The following is a 21964-nucleotide window of genomic DNA, read 5'->3' on the forward strand; positions in this document are numbered from 1 at the left end:
GACTCAAAGAGCACTCTCCCCTGCAGAGTGGAAGATTAATACCTAAAACAATTCTCTACGCCATTTCTCCACAGTTCCCTTTCTATCAGGCGTCTCAGTCCTGAAAGGTGTGCAGGCGTACTGGCGGAGGTAAAGTTATGACAGTGGATCGTGATTCTTGCCTGGATAGTTCAGGTTGCTTCTGGTTGGAGCGTCGGTCCGACACACAGTTTCATCCGGCCATGAAGCGTCATAACACTGCATAGTCCACTACAGACTGGTAAAATTCATTCTGGAAAACATTCTATACGTGTTTTTTATTTTGTTTATACTTAGTCGTAAGTTGTCCATTTTGTGTTACTACTACAGACGAATACCAATCAGTTTTCCAGAAACATCGCTGCGCAATATATGTCGTAATAAAGATAACAGATGATCTGAAGCTTGTCATGGATGCGCAAGAGCCAACTATAATGTGATTTTTCAGCAAAGCCTTTGACACTGACGTCTTCGGCATTTTATTTGCCGAACTTGGTAGCCTACATTTCTCGCCAAGTACAATACAGAGGTTTCGAACATACGTGATGTTTCCCCAGCAGTGCCTCATGTCCGGCACCATAAAGCCCGAATCGAGGCAGGCAGTGTCAGGCATCTCCCAGAGTTTGGTATTAGGGTACTATACTCTATTCAGTCTACGTAAATAATGTGTCATCAGTTTTGTCCTGCTGCAAATACCATAGGCACACTCATGACCTCCAGTTGTATCCAAACCTGAAGACAGACATCGAGAACCTCAGTATTGACTTGTGTGCACTATCAAAATGGTCGCAGGATAAAGCTCAACCCATCCAAAGCGTAGCGGTACTGGTTGGTCATTCTAGGCTCATTACCCTGAAATATCTGGAAGCTTTACCATCTTTAACCCTAAATGGGACAAATATCAACTTCTCTCTGTCAGCAGAGGCTCTAGGAGTAGCAACAGATGCAAGTCTAAATTGGACTGAGCACGTAACTGCGATGTGCAAGAACGTATGAGCATCTTTCCATGCACTACAAAAATATAAGAAAATACTCCGTTTCGATCAGAAAAAGAAACTCGTACACACACTTATAAAATGTTCAAATGTGTGTGAAATCTTATGGGACTTAACTACTAAGGTCATCAGTCCCTAAGCTTACACACTACTTAACCTAAATTATGCTAAGGACGAACACACACACCAATGCCCGAGGGAGGACTCGAACCTCCGCCGGGACCAGCCGCCCAGTCCACTACTGCAGCGCCTCAGACCGCTCGACTAACCCCGCGCGGCGCACACTTATACATCCACTTACTGATTACAGTGATGTTATCCAGCAACGTTTTTCTCAGGAAACCTCACGCCGCCTAGAAGTCACTATGAATGCATGTGTTCGTTATGTCTGTGATATTCGACTCTTTGATCATATTTCACCTTCATACGCACAGCTGTCCTGGCTGCGTGGTAACCTCCACCCCCCTCACACCACCATCCTTCCTCCCCTCTCCACCCGTCTGGTTTTAGTATGGTATTGTGGGGCCTACAAAAGGGCTTCACCAGCTCTTTGTAAACAAGAAGACAATGTAACAAGAAAGGATATACGAGAGAGAGGCTTCTTCAGTCGGCAATTAAGTAACTTACTTCTTTGTTGTAGCTTAATTGTAATACTCCTCTGGAATATCTTTGAAGGCTTCGAAACTACCAGAAACACATACTTCTTTCACCACTGAAATCAAATGGGTTGTAATCAAATGTGTGCTAGACTATACACTGTCTTGCTTTACGCTCTTAGTTCATTTTTCTCCCTAAAATGTGGGTGTGATGTCTTCGATATATCTTTTAGTATAGTTTACTGTTAGGCATGTACAAGAAATTAATGTAGCGTGTGTGTAGTTGGCAGAGACGGTAGAGAGTTATAACTAGTGTTTGCACATAGGCTGCTCTCCTTGGATAGCTCGAAAGGAGCCGTCGAGTTTAACTCTCCCATCTGACGGACGAAGTCACCGTCGACAAGTTCACATACCTTCCACATCGTGACGTACTGCTCCGTGGTTCGAAATTTATCCCAGTGTATTGGTACAAAGACTACAGTTCGATAACTGTACTTCACCACCCCAGCCAGACACCGATCAATTTATGAAACTTACTCCCTAGCCAGGATTATAAACGTCAGCATCCTCGTCGAACTTTGCTGCGATTGTAGTCATCATTCACCGCACCTTGAAAAGCAGATGGGAAGAATTTAATGAAAGGTCAGCAGCAGTGAAAAAAGAGCATTACTCAGTTGGTAAGATGTGAAAGAAACTTCACGAGACATTATCATGGCTAGCAGGAACAGCAACAGAGTAACTGAACAAATTACTCGGCTCAAGTGACATGAGAGCTTTCCATTTCTCTCAGAAGACGTTATCTGCATTAATTATTAGGACACATGGAGTAATTTCGTTATTCATTAATCACCGTTATTTGATGTGTTTAACTGAAGAATATTTCTACGCAATAAATACTTCACACGATAAAAAGAGTAAGCGATTTCTGACGTTATTTACTGCTTTCTCCATTGAGAGGAAATATCGAGTTATCACCATGTTATACAGTAAAAATCCCAACAAATGAGATGAAGATAATTATGTTATTGACTTCAATAATTTGTATTTAATTCATTCTCTATTGTTCCAGATGAGACTATGGAGAGATTGTTATTTGGATTATGTTGCCTTTAATGCACAACTTTTGCAGAGCAAATCACAAAATTAGCTTACTTAAATAGGCGACGCGCTTTCAATTTCGTGAATTTGTCAGTCCAGTAAAACGAGAGATTTTAATTTTTCAAACACTGAGTAAACTGATATGTTTACCGTCTGTCTACTGGTAATTACATTTTTTCTATCTTTTCACCAGTATCGCTATCATCGGAGCGTTATTTGCAGGATGGCGTACATCTCATTAAACATGAGCGTCCGTGACACGGGCATTCCCCTGTAAACAGTACACGCACTGAATTGAAATATCACGGAAATGCGACTCCAATTTCGATGAAATTGTTCATTTAAGAGCCTCGGACCGTGGCCACCGGTGCGTGCTCGCGATATCGTTGATTATCACGTATTAATTTTTTCGAGCAACGAGTGTTACGGTGTGTTTGCCTATTTAATATACACGAATTTAAAGTGGGAAGTAATTATTCCGGTGCATAATTTTTTATTGGGCGAACAGCACAGATGGCGGGGTGGCACGTCGACTTCCTGCAATTGCCAGCCTATCGAGCTGAACGAATAGCGCATCGCCTGCGACAGCCCTGGAGGCTTAGTCTCGCTTGCGATTTCTCGCCAGAAAGCAAGCCTGTCGCATTTCTGATGGTATGTGACACCAGTCCTGCAAGTAAACTCACACGGAATCTGCGTAACTAACAAACTATTTAGCGTGTTAGCACTGGTGTGACGGGGAATCTATAGAGAGGACGTTTTAATACAGGCAGTAACTTACCCGGTTGCTCGGACGATTTAATATTTTGTTCTTTGGTTCAGTTTGACTTTTGATCTGTTATTTAATGTGGTATTGATTCGGCATCGGATCATTTGTAGACAGCATTGCTGACAACCTGCTCCGGAGGTCTTCCTGCACCAAACTGATGGTTTGTCGAGCTATTGTTGTTTCTACACAGTGATTGCGAAAGGTGGACTCTATATCGCCCTAATCTTAAGAAACTAGAACGCTTCAACCAACAGCATTTTACATTGATCAGCCAAAACATTATGAGTACTAGGATGAAGAATTCCGCCTTATGCAAGACACCTTTTCAGTTTTGTTTTATCCAGACACGTTTCAGCACTTTTTGTGCTATCTTCAGTGGGTAATTTTTTATTTTCTTACTTTAAAATTGTTATTACGCATTAACATTTAATGAAAGCACAGCTGTGCCAAGTTTGAAGACTGTATTGCAAATACAGGGTGTTTCAAAAATGACCGGTATATTTGAAACGGCAATAAAAACTAAACGAGCAGCGATAGAAATACACCGTTTGTTGCAATATGCTTGGGACAACAGTATATTTTCAGGCGGACAAACTTTCGAAATTACAGTAGTTACAATTTTCAACAACGGATGGCGCTGCAAGTGATGTGAAAGATATAGAAGACAACGCAGTCTGTGGGTGCGCCATTCTGTACGTCGTCTTTCTGCTGTAAGCGTGTGCTGTTCACAACGTGCAAGTGTGCTGTAGACAACATGGTTTATTCCTTAGAACAGAGGATTTTTCTGGTGTTGGAATTCCACCGCCTAGAACACAGTGTTGTTGCAACAAGACGAAGTTTTCAACGGAGGTTTAATGTAACCAAAGGACCGAAAAGCGATACAATAAAGGATCTGTTTGAAAAATTTCAACGGACTGGGAACATGACGGATGAACGTGCTGGAAAGGTAGGGCGACCACAGAGGGCAACGCGCAGCTAGTGCAGCAGGTGACCCAACAGCGGCCTCGGGTTTCCGTTCGCCGTGTTGCAGCTGCGGTCCAAATGACGCCAACGTCCACGTATCGTCTCATGCGCCAGAGTTTACACCTCTATCCATACAAAATTCAAACGCGGCAACCCCTCAGCGCCGCTACCATTGCTGAACGAGAGACATTCGCTAACGATATAGTGCACAGGACTGATGACAGCGATATGCATGTGGGCAGCATTTGGTTTACTGACGAAGCTTATTTTTACCTGGGCGGCTTCGTCAATAAACAGAACTGGCGCATATGGGGAACCGAAAAGCCCCATGTTGCAGTCCCATGGTCCCTGCATCCTCAAAAAGTACTGGTCTGGGCCGCCATTTCTTCCAAAGGAATCATTGGCCCATTTTTCAGATCCGAAACGATTATTGCATCACGCTATCTGAACATTCTTCGTGAATTTGTGGCGGTACAAACTGCCTTAGACGACACTGCGAACACCTCGTGGTTTATGCAAGATGGTGCCCGGCCACATCGCACGGCCGACGTCTTTAATTTCCTGAATGAATATTTCGATGATCGTGTGATTGCTTTGGGCTATCCGAAACATACAGGAGGCGGCGTAGATTGGCCTCCCTATTCGCCAGACATGAACCCCTGTGACTTCTTTCTGTGGGGACACTTGAAAGACCAGGTGTACCGCCAGAATCCAGAAACAATTGAACAGCTGAAGCAGTACATCTCATCTGCATGTGAAGCCATTCCGCCAGACACGTTGTCAAAGGTTTTGGGTAATTTCATTCAGAGACTACGCCATATTATTGCTACGCATGGTGGATATGTGGAAAATATCGTACTATAGAGTTTCCCAGACCGCAGCGCCAGCTGTTGTTGACAATTGTAAATACTGTAATTTCGAAAGTTTGTCTGCCTGAAAATGTACTGTTGTCCCAAGCATATTGCAACAAACGGTGTATTTCTATAGCTGCTCGTTTAGTTTTTATTACCGTTTCAAATATACCGGTCATTTTTGAAACACCCTGTAGCAGTGGCTACAAGAATTGTTAAAGAGACAGTTCATAGGTCACGTTCTACTGTCAGTCCTGTTCTAAAAATTCTAGCTCGCAAAGTTTAAATGCAGTCGAACTAAAACTTTTTCAGGAACTAAAGCAAACTTAATTCGATTTATATAAAAATTTAAGGAGACTGTAGGCCGGCCGGAGTGGCCGTGCGGTTCTGGGCGCTACAGTCTGGAGCCGAGCGACCGCTACGGTCGCAGTTTCGAATCCTGCCTCGGGCGTTAATGTGTGTGATGTCCTTAGGTTAGTTAGGTTAAATTAGTTCTAAGTTCTAGGCGACTGATGACCTTAGCAGTTGAGTCGCATAGTGCTCAGAGCCATTTGAACCATTTTTAAGGAGACTGTAAATATAACATTTACAACTTTGAATGAATCATTGTTGTCAAATGTTATATATCATTTGTTCACAGTTCACAGTAGAGATATGTATTAATGACCTGATTCACTGTGTGTTGTTTATAATATTACGTCTAAAGTTCTAGTTATAGCTTAATTGGCAAAAGAGTGGATGTATGCATTAGTTTACTTACCTCACTTGATGCTATTGGATATGTATGTTGGTAGCTAGTCTGCTACACAATCTACAACTTCTCATCTGCAAACAGCAAAACTGAGTGGTCAGCGCCACAGACTGTCAATCCTATGGGCCCGGGTTCGATTCCCGGCTGGGCCTGAGATTTTCTCCGCTCAGGGACTGGGTGTTGTGTTGTCCTAATCATCATCATCTCATACCCATCGACGCGTAAGTCGCCGAAGTGGCCTCAAATCGAAAGACTTGCACCCAGCGAACGGTCTACCCGACCGGAGGCCCTAGTCACACGACATTTATTTTATTTAGCAAAACATAATTTTTTATTTTTCTGTTTATTACGCATTTACAAACGGAAATGAGTGCATGTGACGCCTTTTGTGTGTAGCTTAGGGCTTTGATGTAGTAGTATTTTCTCATATGTTCAAATGGTTCTAAGCACATGGGACTTAACATCTGAGGTCATCACTGCACTAGACGTAGAACTACGTAAACCTAACTAACCTAAGGATATCATACACATCCATGCAGGAGGCAGGATTCGAACCTGCGACTGTAGCAGCAGCGCGGTTCCGGATTGCAGCGCCTAGAACCTCTCGGCCACAACAGCCGGCTTGTCATATGTACTCATTTCAGTTAGTAAATTCATAATAAACAGAAAAACAAAAAATTACGTTTTGCTGTTTGCAGATAAGAAGTTGAAGATTGTGTAGCATAAATAAAATTGCTAAATAAAATAAATGTCGTGTGACTAGGGCCTCCGGTCGGGTAGACCGTTCGCTGGGTGCAAGTCTTTCGATTTGAGGCCACTTCGGCGACTTACGCGTCGATGGGTATGAGATGATGATGATTTGGACAACACAACACCCAGTCCCTGAGCGGAGAAAATCTCAGGCCCAGCCGGGAATCGAACCCGGGCCCATAGGATTGACAGTCTGTGGCGCTGACCACTGAGTTTTGCTGTTTGCAGATGAGAAGTTGTAGATTGTGTAGCAGACTAGCTACCAACATAAATATTCAATAGCATGATATAAGGTTACGAGATGCCGGGGTGGAGAAGAGTTTGTACCTCTTTAATTCTGACGAATTTTGCATGAGGACGAGACATGCCCTCGACCCCCTCCTTACCTACCACCTAATTAATTATGCGCACAACGGTAACGAAGGGAAATGATGGTGGACACTGCTAGTTTGTAAAATAAGGAGTGCACACTCACAATAATTGAATAAAAATCGTCATCTGCTCAGAGAAAAAAAAGATAACTTTATCATAATAAACACCAGCAAATGGGATTCTGCACATATCTACGAAATGATATGCGGCTTACATATTACAGTGAGATTTATTACACATCGGAACATAAAGGCACATGATCATCGACACAAACTGTAGGTTAAAGGATAGGGTATTCTGAGCCATTATGCGAATAGGAGTTGACTCAAGAACAAGGGCTCCTACTCTCTGTGATGCAATAGTTTCACGATAATGACCGAGGGTCCTAATCAATCAAATATTACTCTCTCGACTATATTGCAGTATCGTGATTAGTAGTGAGAGCTCACATGGGATCACATGGAGAAACAAGCGAGGTGGACTTGTGGCAAGGTGAGTGCGCGTCCTGCTGAGGACTTCAGTATAAAATTGATAGGTCCTACAACGCCGGAGCCGCAAAATACTTTACCAATCCCGATATTTGTAGCAGGTCGTCGGTAGACAGCTTTCTGATGATGTAGGCGCCGACTTCGGGTGTGCAGCAACTCTGTTTCAACCCCTGGCCTCGAAGGATGTCCGAGAATTCTAAGTTCTGCCACAAAAAGTGCGACTAAGTCGCAAGACCGTCCGACTCCGACGAAGATCAGATCCCGAATCCCCCTGTGCCCACTCAACGAAAGAGTGAACCCAACATTGCTCAACTCCCTACCATGCTCGAAAACCGCGAATCGGCATTCAGTTCTCATTGCAAAAGGAGGAAGGAGGTGACGGAGTAATAGAAGATTTGAATAAATACATATCCTGTCTTGCCACGCTAAATTAGCCGAGCGGTCTAGGGCGCTGCAGTCATGGACTGTGCGGCTGGTCCCAACTGAGGTTCGAGTCCTCCCTCGGTCATGGGTGTGTATGTTTGTCCTTAGGATAATTTAGGTTAAGTAGGGTGTAAGCTTAGGGACTGATGACCTTAGCAGTTGAGTCCCATGAAATTTCATACACACATTATCCTGTCTTTTTTGTAAATAACTTTTTAACAGCGGATAAGGTCCTTATAAAAGTGTCCTAGAGTTTTGTAGGGATGTGAGTTTAGGAGAGGAGTAGAAAACATGGCAGACCACGACGGTATGGCGTTTCCTTCCTGAGGCTGAGCTTTAAATAGGAGCCAGCAGCATCATTCAGCCTCACCTTTGCCACTTACCTCAAGCAGCCGACACTTAGCACCAGTCCCATATAGTCAGGAAACTCGTCCTAGTTGCTCGATTGGTTGTTTGGGAAAGGGGACCAAACAGCGAGGTCATCGCTTCCATTGGATGAGGGAAGGATGGGGAAGGAAATCGGCCGTGCACTTTCAAAGGAAGCATCCCGGCATTCTTCTGAAGTGAATTGGGGAAATAACGGAAAACCTAAATCGGGATGACCGGACACGGGTTTGAACCACCGCCCTCCCGAATGCGAGTCCAGTGTTTTAGTGACAGCTGATACACTCAACGGTGTGGTAAGAGACTGTGACACAAAGTCCTCGAAAGCGTACACAGTTTGGTCTACAACATGTTTCTAATGGACTTCTTAAACTGTCATTGGATATGGATTGTTACTTCATAGCGAGAAGAGCTTTAAGAACGGGAAGGAGCCACCTAAAGCTGCGTTCACAACAGCGACATAATTCAAACGTTCATCTTTTATTGTGGGACACGAGCCACTGAAGATCAGCCTCTTAATGGTTACCTATGATCAAAAAGTCAAGCAGTAGGTACCAACAAATTATGGGTATTTACAAATTATGGCTCGAAGGTACTTCAAGGAGAAAGCAAGACAACTGTGCGCGGTCTTCTTGTTGGAGACAGCTGGAAAAGTAATGCAGTCCCAGACTACCCAGCTGTCTCCACACCATCCAGTTGACATTTGTGTGTTTATTACGAACAACAGTAAACCCATACAGTATTGTCCTGTGAGGAGAAGTTGATCGAGGGAACCCTGGAATTGAACTTGGACCTGTAATGTCGGTTTCTTTCCGTCGACTATTGCAGGATTTATCTGACGTCGAAGAATGATGTAGAGGCAATGCTCATCAAAGGCATTTAGTCTCTCAGATTCTCATAGTACCCGCATTTCTACATACACCTCGTCTCAGCTCTATAGTACTTTCTGAATCTCGTAAGATGTATATTTTAGGACCTTTTTTTAATTGAGATGTTTGTCAGCAAGTGAAATTTTATGATCAGTATCAGTGTACTCTTTCCCTTTTATTTCTGTACAAAATATGATTTTCTTAAGTACATGTTTATCTTTGGTGCACAGTACATTAAAATTGTGGAGTCAAATATTTTGCCTTTCCGGGCGTTATGACTGTGGCACAGCCCCTCACCTACATCAGTACGATTAGTCTTGATTAGTCAACCTATCAATTCACTGTCTCACTCACGCCTGTAAGTAGAATCGAGTACGGTAGTTCTGGTGCCACGTTGAAGGGAATCTCTTTCTTGGGGTTCCACCTGTTGAGAAGCTGGTGGGAACGATAAGAAAGCTACCACAAGAGCCTTTGATAATTGTGAGAGCAATTGGAAGGAATTACGGAGGAAGAGTTGCCCATCGTAATCGTTAGAGCATAGTTGACATAGGAAGCCGTATCATATGGATCTATACTTGCATATCGTCAGCTGCCACAACCAAAAAAATGGTTCAAATGGCTCTGAGCACTATGGGACTCAACTGCTGAGGTGATAAGTCCCCTAGAACTTAGAACTACTTAAACCTAACTAACCTAAGGACATCACACACATCCATGCCCGAGGCAGGATTCGAACCTGTGACCGTAGCGGTCGCGCGGTTCCAGACTGTAGCGCCTAGAACCGCTCGACCACTCTGGCCGGCCCAGCAACCAACATAACAGGAGTCTGTGCTGGATGCTTTTGTTCACAAGACGTATACTGTCTGTGACGTGAACCAACGCTACAGCATCCTCCCCCAATACTATTAGAAAGGGCAACAGACTACATGAGTTTTGAAATTTTTCCTCACTGAAAGACGAAGAGACAAATGAGAGAGATCTTAAGGCAGGGGTCATGTTTGACATGCACACAGTTTTTCGGCCAAAAATATGGCATTGAAGACAGTCATAGTGTTGAGTCTTTATTTCTATCGCCTTCGAAGATCAGCTTCCTACTGAGGCCTGTTAAAGATGCTTCGGATTTGCTGGGTCTACCGTATTTCCTACAGCTGTTGCCTGGCGTGTATAGGCCAGTCCACCAGGCGAGTAGGAAACCATTGTGAGGAACGCAATGACACTCATCTACAAAAGTCAGACAAGTCTGCGACTACAAAGCACTGGTCTTGTGATAGGTTACTGTTCTTATTTAAGACTGTTGGAATAGTATTCTGTGGCAATCGACTGAGATTAAATTCGATCATTTAATAATAGCTGGCTGGTGCGGCCGAGCGGTTCTAGGCTCGTCAGTCTGGAACCGCGAGACCGCTACGGTTGCAGGTTCGAATCCTGCCTCGGGCATGGATGTGTGTGATGTCCTTAGGTTAGGTAGGTTTAAGTAGTTCTTAGTTCTAGGGGACTGATAACCTCAGATGGGTAAGTGCCATAGCGCTCAGAGCCATTTGAACCATTTAATAATAAACAAGAGAGTTTTGTTTGAGTTCTGAGTGGGAATTCTCTACGTGCTGAAACTAGGGCTTTGCCAGGCGGGCACAACTTTTCCCTTTGAGTAAGAACTTACCTTAAAATAATCTCTTGGTAAGCTAATCACCATTCTCAGCCGTCAACAGTTGGCTCTCGTATTTGCCAGAATAATTTTCCCTTTCCATCTGGTCTCTTGTAAGGTATGAGCCAGTGCAAGTTCATCAACCACGGATTTAAATAGCATGTGACAGGCAGTATACAAAACCACCTTGTGCTTTGAGAATGGCCGGTCGTCACTACCCAAAAAAGTCTGCGATTGGCGACAAGCACTCCAGAAAGCTATTAAAACAGTCAACACGTTGAAATTTCGCATATCTTAAGCTACTTGCCCTTCTATGGGACTCATGTCGCCAAACCTCTATGATATCTGCTCTTGAAGTCTTCTCACTACTGCAATCTAGTCGTGATATTTATGTGCCTTACAGACTTTTAACTTATTTCCAAATTTAATTACAGACTTTTCATCATATAGTATGTGCAGTTAGGCCAACATAGATGTCAGTTCAAAAAATTCCGGAACTTTGTCCCCAAAACTTTTCTACGCTTACCCTTTACTTATTGTGCATGGTCCTCTTCGAAATACTCACCTCCACAGTTGATACGCTGTTCCCAACGCCGTTTTCACTTCCTGAATCGGGCTTGGTGCGGCTCTTGCTGGATCGCGCGAAGTATCGTCTGCGAATTTTCGTGTATCTTCTCTATCGTTGCAAGTCTTCGTCCTTTCATTGAGTTTATGAACTTTGAAAATAAAATAAAAATGTTCGCAGGGGCCAGGCCTGGAGAGTATGGAGGATGAGACAGCACAGTGATTTCGTTTTTTTGTGCAATAGTCACTCATCAACAGGTACGAATGTTCGGGTGAGTTACCTTGATGCAAGAGCCACGAATTCTCTCACCACATTCCAGGACGTTTCCTTCTCACATTTTCCCGCAGGCATCGCAACACGTCTCGATAGTACCAACCACTAATAATTTGACCCTGAGGCACGGATTCATGGTGAAATAATACTTCAAACTCAAAGAAAACTATCAGCATGCCTTTGACATTTGACCTGACATAACTATCGTATTGTGGTCTTGGAGAACCTTTCCCGACCCATTGTGAAGAATGAACTTAGGTCTCAAAATTTTAATCGTAGACCCATGTCTCACAACCCAGTTATGATTCTCTTAAGGAACATCTTTTTCTCATTTGAGCAATCCGAAAGCTCTTCACAAATTGCGGGGCGAAGGTTTTTCTAGTCTTCTGTTCCTCAATTTTGAGCCGTGGGACCAACTTCGCGACAACACCATGCATTCCAAGATGCTGTGTCAGGATTTCATGACATGATCCAATTGAAATGTTACATGCATCTGCAAACTCTCGGACAGTCAGTATTCGATTGGCACTCACAGTTCCGTAGACGTTCCTGGCACGAGCGTCGTCAGCAGACGTCGAATGGCGTCCTGGACGAAGGTCATCCTTGACTTCCGTCCGGCCATTTTTAAACCGTTTGAACCATCCATAACACATATTACGGCTTAAGCATTCATCACAGAATGTTTCCTGTGTCATTTGATGTGTCTGTGTAAAGGGTTTCTTGAGTTTCACACAATTTAATGCAGACGCGTTGATCTTCTAACTCTGCCATCTCGAAATTTGCAACCTGTGCAACGGAACGCTCTATTCAATACAGCACTGAACGATAACTAGCAGACATACAACAATGAAACTTCCAGCAGTTACACATTAAACACAGGCGTGTGCAGGATTGCCAACCGCATTTCTAACCAACAAACCACTCGTGCGAAATTACGAATGTTCCGGAGTTTTCTACATCTACATCTACGTGATTACTCTGCTGTTCACAATGAAGTGCCTGGCAGAGGGTTCAATGAACCACCTTCAAGCTGTCTCTCTACCGTTCCACTCTCTAACGGCACGCGGGAAAAATGATCACTTAAATTTTTCTGTGTGAGCCCTGATTTATCCTATTTTATCGTGATGATCATTTCTCCCTATGAAGGTGGGTGCCAACAGAATGTTTTTGCAATCGGAGGAGAAAATTGGTGATTGAAATTTCATGAGAAGATCCCGCCGCAACGAAAAACGCCTTTGTTTCATTGATTGCCACTCCAATTCAAGTATCATGACTGTGACACTATCTCCCCTATTTCGCGATAATACAAAACGAGCTGTCCTTCTTTGTACTTTTTCGATGTCATCCGTCAGTCCCACCCGATGCACAGCAATACTCCAGAATAGGACGGACTGGCGTGGTGTAGGCAGTATCTTTAGTAGACCTGGCACCTTCTAACTCTTCTGTCAATGAATCGCAGCCTTTTGTCTCCTCTATCCGCAACGTTATCTATGTGATCGTTCCAGTTTAGGTTATTTGTACTTGTAATCCCTAAGTTGAATTTACAGTCTTCAGATCTGTGTGTCTTATGGCGTAATCGAAATTTAGCTGATTTCTTTTAGTACTCATGTGAATAACTTCACACTTTTCCTTATTCAGGGTCAATTGGCACTTTTCGCACCATACAGATATCTTATCTAAACAATTTTGCAAGTCGTTTTGATCATCTGATGACTTTAGAAGACGGTAAATGACAGCATCATCTGCAAACAATCTAAAAGGGCTACTCAGATTGTTTCCTATGTCGTTAATATAGATCAGGAACAATAGAGGGCCTATAAAACTTCCTTGGGTAACACCGGATATTACTTCTGTTTTACTCGATGACTTTCCGTCTAATACTACGAACAGTGACCTTTCTGACAGAAAATCACGAATCCAGTCGCGCAAATGAGGCGATACTCCATAGGCACCCAGTTTGGTTAGAAGACGCTTGTGAGGAACGGTGTCGAAAGCCTTATGGAAACCTAAAAATATGGAATCAATTTGACATCCCCTCTCGATAGCACTTATTACTTCATGAGTGTAAAGAGCTAGTTGTCTTTCACAAGAACGATATTTTCTGAATCCGTGCTGACTATGTGTCAATAAATCGTTTTCTTCGAGGTACTTCATAATGTTCGAATACAGTATATGTTCCAAAACCCTACTGAAAATCGACGTTAGTGATTCTGAACAGACCTCAGATAGTGGTAGGTGGTCGAGGACGTCAATCGCGGCTCTCTTACTGCTGTTTAAGAGTATTAGATTGGATGCCAGAAAAGAGCTTCAGCGTGTCCCTTTCCCTATCATGATCGTCATCAGGACAATTTCCACTTTTCACAGAAATAGCAGAAGGAAGTGTTATTCCGAAGGGCAGCCCTCAGATGTCACAAAGTTGTCAAATAAGCGTTTCAATGTGAGTTATGATTTTCCAGTTGAGATATCCACGTTTAAGGACGCAGTGGCTGGAACTGAGCGTGGCAACCACAAGTGGATAAGAGTAACTACCATGCAAAGCCGCGTCTCCTTCTGCTCACTGAATTTTCAAGAAGTGGCTGTGATTCATTTTATTTCAGAGGGAAGCCCTACACAAAGCTGTCAGGGATGTAAGTTCAGATATTTCTGTTAATGACTCAGGACAGGGTACTGAACAATGTTACCTCAGTATTTACTTCATTTGCAGACTAGTAATTATAGCTATTAGGACTAGCATGTTTCTAGGTTGGTAGGTACCTCCAAATATGAGTGGCACAAGCATGCTGTCAACGTTTATTTTCCCACGAGGTCAGGTATTGAAGTGTGGTTGCAAAACGGTTAGTCTTTACTGACAGGCCTAGTCCACATACTGATGAAGTTACAACTATGCAGAAAACATCGGGTAGTAAATTATGTGCTGTGTTCGCGGGAATAGTGTTAAGCATAGAGAAAAAATAGTTAATATTTACATTATAGTGCGTATATATTAAGATACTAATTGCCAAAATATTTGTACCTATACACATAACACCCTGTATATGGTGTGTAGGTATTTTAGTATGCAATACTGATAAAAGAATACGTCAACTGGCGGCGCAAGATGTATGAAACGGATTTTAAAATTTTCAACTTTACTTGAATCTGAGCTTAAACTTGAACATAACAGAATTTAACTCAATGCGTTCACGCTTCAATACCGGACTTTCTGCCCAGGGGAAAATAACCAAAATAACCACCAATGGCCAACTTGTGTCACTCATACTGGCGGTATTAACAAGCCGTAACAAACAACTCGTTATAGCTACAATTATGAGTCTGAAAATGAAGAAAATACTGTCATATTGTTTATTTATTTACACCAATTGGCCAACTAAGGACCGCGTTACAAATTCTATTTCATGTTCACTTTTTTCTTTCTCTTCTCTCCGGCTGCTCTTCTGTCTGCTGCCATTTTTCCCAATGTTCAGCTATTAGTTTCCTGTTGATCTTCGGTTTTGGAGCCTTTTGAAAAACCTCGAATTCAGTTATTGCCTTTCTGCACTTACCCCTATTCATTGCATCCATTTCTGTAAGTCCGAGTTCGCCGAGGTCTTTCTTTATTCCTTGCAACCAAGAGTTGGGTGTTTCTCTCTGTTGAATTATACTGGAGATTTACTTCGTTAATCTGTCATCATCCATTCTCACCAGATGATCAAAGAACATCAGCCTTCTCTTTCTCATTTCCGTTGTGACTGGTTTAATAAATTGGTAGATTTTCTCATTGCTCATCTTTACCCATTTTTAACCATTTTTTTTGTGTCCACCAAGAATCTTCCTCAGAATTATTCTTTCCTTCTTCTCGAGCTCATCTATTAGTCCTTTGTTCTTGAGGGAGAGTGTTTCAGCTGCATATTTAACTTCTGTTCTCGTCACTGTATTGTAGTGTTATAACTTTACATTTCGAGATAGGCTTTTTTGTTGTTGTACAGCTTATGTGTGCCCTCCTAAGTTTAGCTACTCGAAGTTTGACAGCTTCTTTTTCTACGCCAGTATCCGTTATTGTTTCTCCCAAATATTTAAAGTGTTTGACCATTTCGATACATCCAATAATTGTGTGCAGTTCTTTGATTTCCTTATATTTGTTAGACATGAATTTAGTTTCTCCTTGTGATATCTGTAAACCCTAATTTAGCTGCATGCTTTGCTAAGATTTCTATTTGTTTAATTGCATCTGCTATATTTCTGGATAGGAGAGCAATATCATCTGCGAAAGCTAGTGCATGTATCTTAAGACCTTTAACTGATCCTCCAAAAGAAATTCCCTTTACTTTTTGTGGTGTGTTTTCATCCAGTGTCTCCCTTATAATATTTTCCAAAGCGATGTTGAATAGAACTGGAGAGAGTCCATCCCCTTGTTTCAGACCCGTTTGGGTTTTAAAAGGTTCAGAAATCTTGCCTCGAATTTTGACTTTGGACTTGGTATCTGTCAGTGTTTGCTTTACTATCTCTCTAGTTTTTCTGTCAGTTCCAAATTCCTCCAAAGTTCTAATAAGGTTTCCTCTGTCTACGGAGTCATACGATTTTCTAAAATCAATAAACGTCGTAACATGTGGTTGACCAGCACGTGTTCTAATTATGTTTTTAAGGTTAATAATTTGCTCCGAACAGCTCCTCTCTTTTCTAAATCCACCTTGGTATTCTCCTATCTGTGAATCGAGAACTGGTTCAATCCTATTTAGTAATATCTTGGAAAGTACCTTGTATGGAACGGATAGAAGGGAAATACTGTCGTATATACAATGATGGACCGAAAAATTATGACCACAGCCCGCCATGAGACTGAATGCCTCCTGGAGGCGTTCCGGACACGTGATGCAGCAAGGAAAGCAAGTAAGTGGAGCACGGCGACTATAAGAGTCGAAAATGGGAAATCCACTAACTAAAGCGACTTTCACAGAGTGCCTCCACCTGAGAACGAGCATGTCTGAAACAGGAAAGCTGGTCGGTTGTTCGCGTGCTTCCGTTGTGAGTATATATGGCAATTGGTGAGATGGTGCTGGACGCCCACGCCTCATCACAGAACGTGGGGACCGGAGGCTTGCCCGCTAGGTAAAGCAGGACAGGTGGCGACATGTGACGTAACTGACGATAGAGTACAACGCTGTTGCAGGCACAAGTGTTTCGGGACAAAGCGCTCTGCGTTCACTATTCAACATGGGGGTTCTCAGCAGACGACCCATGTTCCCATGTCAAAGCAACGACGTCGTCAATTACGACTGCAGTGGGCACGGTACCATGTAGAGCTGACCATGAGAACGAGTCTCCTTGTCGTATGGATCACGTTTCTTGTTAACAGCAAGTCGATAGTCGTGCCCTCATACGCCGTCGTTCAGATGAACGGCTACGTCACGAACGCTGGCCAGGATTGGAAGGGTGGGGGGGAGTATTATGACATTCACCTTGGCTTCCATGGGAACTATGATGTTAATCGAATGCACCATAGATGTTAAGGACTACGTGAACATTATTGCTGTTCACCTGCCTTTCTTTATGCTTGATGTCTTCTGCGATTGCGACGGCATCTTCCAGCAAAAATATCTGTTCATATCACAAGGCCAGAATCGTGCTGCAGTAGTTTGAGCTTTATAGTAAACTCACATCGTTATTTTGGCCACCAAATTCGCCTGTTCTGAAACCGATGGAACACATCTGGACGCTACTGGGTGCCTGCCCATCACCCAAGAACCACAGGCCACCATTAGACTGGAATTACGCCGTCTGTTCGTGGACCCTGGTCCCACATTCCCCCTGAAACCTATCAAGGACTTTCAGAATGCGTATCACGTAGAATCGCTGATGCACTGCTTTCCGAAGCTATTAAGCAAGTGGTCATAATGTTTTGGCTCGTCACTGTATATGTCGCACAACTTCTTGGGTTATATATTTTGGAAATTTCATAGTTCTTGTGATCCCCATAGTTTGTGTGTAATTTAAAGAATTGTTCTTTTGTTTTCATTTTCGGGTCTGATTTGCTCATAAATTCTACCCATGCCTGTTACATAAAATTATAGTACACAGCTTAAGATGCCAGTGTCTGATTTTATACCATTACATTCCTTCAATCATAATAGACAAGCAGTGGGCACGAAAGAAATAGGTGCCGAGTTCGAGTCTCGAGCCAGCACACAACTTTAACATGCCAGGAAGCACGCTATGCTGCAGAGTGGGAATTTCATTATGTTTGATATTTTTGATGGATTACTAAACAAAAAACGTTATTTACTGATATCTGTCTTGCGAGATATGTTCTGTAGTGTCATTTGCACAATAATAACAATACCGAAGTACAAAAGAATACACGTGCATGAAACGGCATACCTCGTACCTAACTGTAACACAGTTGCAATACGTATAGGTTTATTCACCACCAACTGAAAAAAATCCTTTCCTAATTCACTTTTCAGATACGCATCCTTATTGCAAAGACAAACTGTAGGGTGGTGCATCAATGACATTTTTAAAAATCAAGCTCCATGTCAAATTATTGCACTGAGTATCACCCCGTTCTTACATGCGTGTATTGGTGACACTGCGTACAATAACTTGTCTGAAACACCATAGAAAAGTGACCTTTCCATAACTGCGAAATCGTATTGTTTAAAGAACTGAGGGAAGGTTATGTCAGGGTAAAAAATTACAGAAAAACATTTTTATAATAATTTATTTTCAAAATAGTACAGAGAATTTACGAAATTTAGCAGAATAGTATCTAATGAACTTTTACCTCATGATGTTTTTGTCTTTCATCATCTGAAACGAGGAAGGAATTGTCTGGTCTGGGCGTTTAATTAACTCTTTGTAATTTAATACAATTCATCACACTTTCAGTTTTGGAGGGAAATACTGAACCAGATACATCGGAGTACTGAGATACACATTTAATGTGTAATGAATTGTGCACAATGGGTAGCGTTACACATGAGAGCGGCTTTCTGATAGACAAATCTGCCAATCTGCCCCTTACTCAATCTCTCTAGAAATTAATAGCTAAGATAATTTCATTGATCAGCCGTTAAGATATCAGTTACAATTTCTTGGAGAATACACGTACGTCTCGATCCTATCCGACGCTTCACATTGCTGACGTTGTAGTCTCCAATCTTGAAACTGCTTTGATAGAGCCCTCCAAGCTGGTCTATCTTGTGAAAGTCTGTACATCCGTTTGAACTTTCTTGCTTTATTCAGACCTTAACCTCTCTCTACGGTTGCCTCCTCACACACTTCTCTCCGTTACGAAAATAGCTATTTCTGGATGTTTCTGGATATATACTATCAGCCTGCTTCCCTACAGTCGTATCCTAGAGCTCTTTTCTCTCTACTTGGATTCAATACCTTAATTACACGCGAGATATGTAAGTAACCTACCTTTAGCATTCTTCCGCAATCCTACATTTGAAAAGCTTGTGGTCTGTACTGCTTATCATCCACTTCTGTGTAGGGCAAGAAGTGAGTCATTAAAGATTTTCTGGGAGAGCTTTTGGAAGGTTGGAAAAGAAAAGGCTGAGGACGCAATATCATTGGGAAGGGAGGCAGAATACTGGGCGGTAGAGGAGCCCTGACGTGGGAAGGAAAAAGAGCAGAACTGGAAGGATGTTTAGGTCTATGGGCGAATTCCGTAGTAACTTAGGGGGAGGTGGTTGTATTTTCACTGGGATAGCTCGTGGAGAATGCGTAGGTGCAAGGTTTGGAGTGGGGAGAATGTCGGTAGAAGTGCGTCAGAGTACGAGGATTGGTAGTCAAGGGAAAAACGATTGGGTGGTTAGTGTCAAGACTACAGGAATTTAGGAAATCTCGGGAAGGAAAGGGATGAAATTAGAACTTCGTACAGCATTCAAGCGGTGGATGGTAAGCGGATGTGGAAGACTTGAAGTTTTTGGCCTTGAAGATATTGTTGGAGAGACTTCGTTAGCCTAAAAGAGGGGAGCCTTGTAAATGCAGTGTATGATGGAGGAATACAATCCCCATGTTAGGCCATTTCGTTCTTTCACTCTATTACTATAGTTTTGTTGCCTGATTAGCAGAAGGGAATTCCGTATTAGTATTCAGTCGAGGATTACTCTGAGATATTTTAGTTTGTTAAGTAATTGGACTAGGAAGTTGGGGATGCTGAGGTAGAAATGAGGAGTTCGAATTTACACAGTATCGGTTACTGTAATTCAAAAGATTGGGAGAGCATACTGCTCCAGTTACCATACGAGGGTAGTCATAAAGTCTTAATTATCACCTTGAAAAACTGAAGTCACACTTTTTTATTTTTTTGCTAGTACACGTCTGTAGTTCTTGCACGCTTTCAAATGCCTGCACTACAGTTCTGTAGCATTCTGCTGGAGGAGAGGCGCGTTAGGAAAGTAGAGTTTTGAGCGTGAATACGTTCTCAGCATTTGAAGTGGTCAGCGTTGCCACAATCCATACTGAGGTAGTGGAAATCTACATCAGAGCGACACGGTACGACACTAGGGTTGGGTGGCTCAGACGCCTCTGATGTGCTCGAGAAATCTCAGCTACGACGAATGAAGTGGTAGATTAAAATGGTTCAAATGGCTCTGAGCACTATGGGACTTAACATCTATTGTCATCAATCCCCTAGAACTTAGAACTACTTAAACCTAACTAACCTGAGGACATTACACAACACCCAGTCATCACGAGGCCGAGAAAATCCCTGACCCCGCCGGGAATCGAACCCGGGACCTCGTGCTCGGGAAGCGAGAACGCTACCGCGAGACCACGAGCTGCGGACAAGTGGTAGATGATCTATCTGTGAAGAACCGGAATAATAACCATGGATGAGGGTGTTGGGCGTATCACAATGACCCGCGACATAGGGGCCGAGGAAGCAGCGGATAATATGTGGATTCACCAGTGCCGAGAAAGGCGAAGACCCAACCATCTTCGAGCAGGGTGATACTGGGAGCATTCTGGGGCTACCATAGCGTGTGGCTAACATGCTATGCTCGTTACGAGCAGCCTGTCACTGGAGCGTATCACCGAATTCTCTCGCCCAGGTGACGGGAAACTGTGAAGGCGGAGTGTCGCGGGAAGGTGTTCAAGAGGTTGTTATTGCTCCCACGACAACGCTCCATCTCATTCTGCTGATGGCTCAGCCACACATTCTATTCTTTTGGAGTATCAGATTTGCTCTGACTCTGCGTATTATCATAAAACGGCACCAGTATCTCCTTGTTAATGATATCATTGCGTGGTTGTCAAGTCCAGAATGGTGGCGAGGTTCCTGAACAACCAAAATGTATACTTTTACAACCAAATTCTCAGCCAAATTATCCACCGTTTGGGACAATATGTCGTACAGTATCTAACACCATCATCAAGATTTATGCAAACACCTAGTTTTTTTTTTTTTTTTTTTTTTTTTTGAGGTGACAATCAAACATTTACGACACCCATCATATTTGAAGACATCATGGCTTTCATTATGTCCATTGTAGACGATTAATTGTAGCTGCTAAATAGGCGGTGTATCTAGGTATGATTTCAACCAGTCGCTTTCTGAATCTGATACGATTTATTGTATCATTAACTAGCTTTCCAGTCACTGTAGGCTCATCATCACTTGGACGTATTTTACAAGAACGAATTTTGGACCACTTGCAGATAGACCTTAGGGTCGAGACGCTAGCGAAAATAACATAAATTTAGTCATAAATTAACGTAATCTGTACGATCTAAACCATTATTATGCTTGTGAGTAGTAACATTCCATTACATCTTGGTCTCCAAAACAAATTCATTTCAGTGATGTACAGTTTAGCCAGCTGACACATACGCGCGCGCGCACACACACACACACACACACACACACACACACACACACACACACACAAACGCGCGCGCGCGCGCACGCATAGATATAATATATAGGTGCACATCTACAGCTTTCCATGGACATCTGCACTATGCGATCAAAAGTATCTGGGCACCTATTAATGAACGTTAACATTGCGCGTCCGCCCTTGCCATTTAAGAGGGCTTGAACTCTGCTGAAGACACTGTCAGTTATAGGTCTGAATGTCTGTGGAGGAAAGGAAGCCCATTCTTCCTAAATAGCCGAAACCAGTGGAGTTAGTGATGATGGACGGTGAGATCTGGAATGCAGTCGACTTTCT

The sequence above is a fragment of the Schistocerca americana genome, chromosome 8 (assembly GCF_021461395.2).
Source record: "Schistocerca americana isolate TAMUIC-IGC-003095 chromosome 8, iqSchAmer2.1, whole genome shotgun sequence".
In the NCBI taxonomy this organism is placed as follows: domain Eukaryota; kingdom Metazoa; phylum Arthropoda; class Insecta; order Orthoptera; family Acrididae; genus Schistocerca; species Schistocerca americana.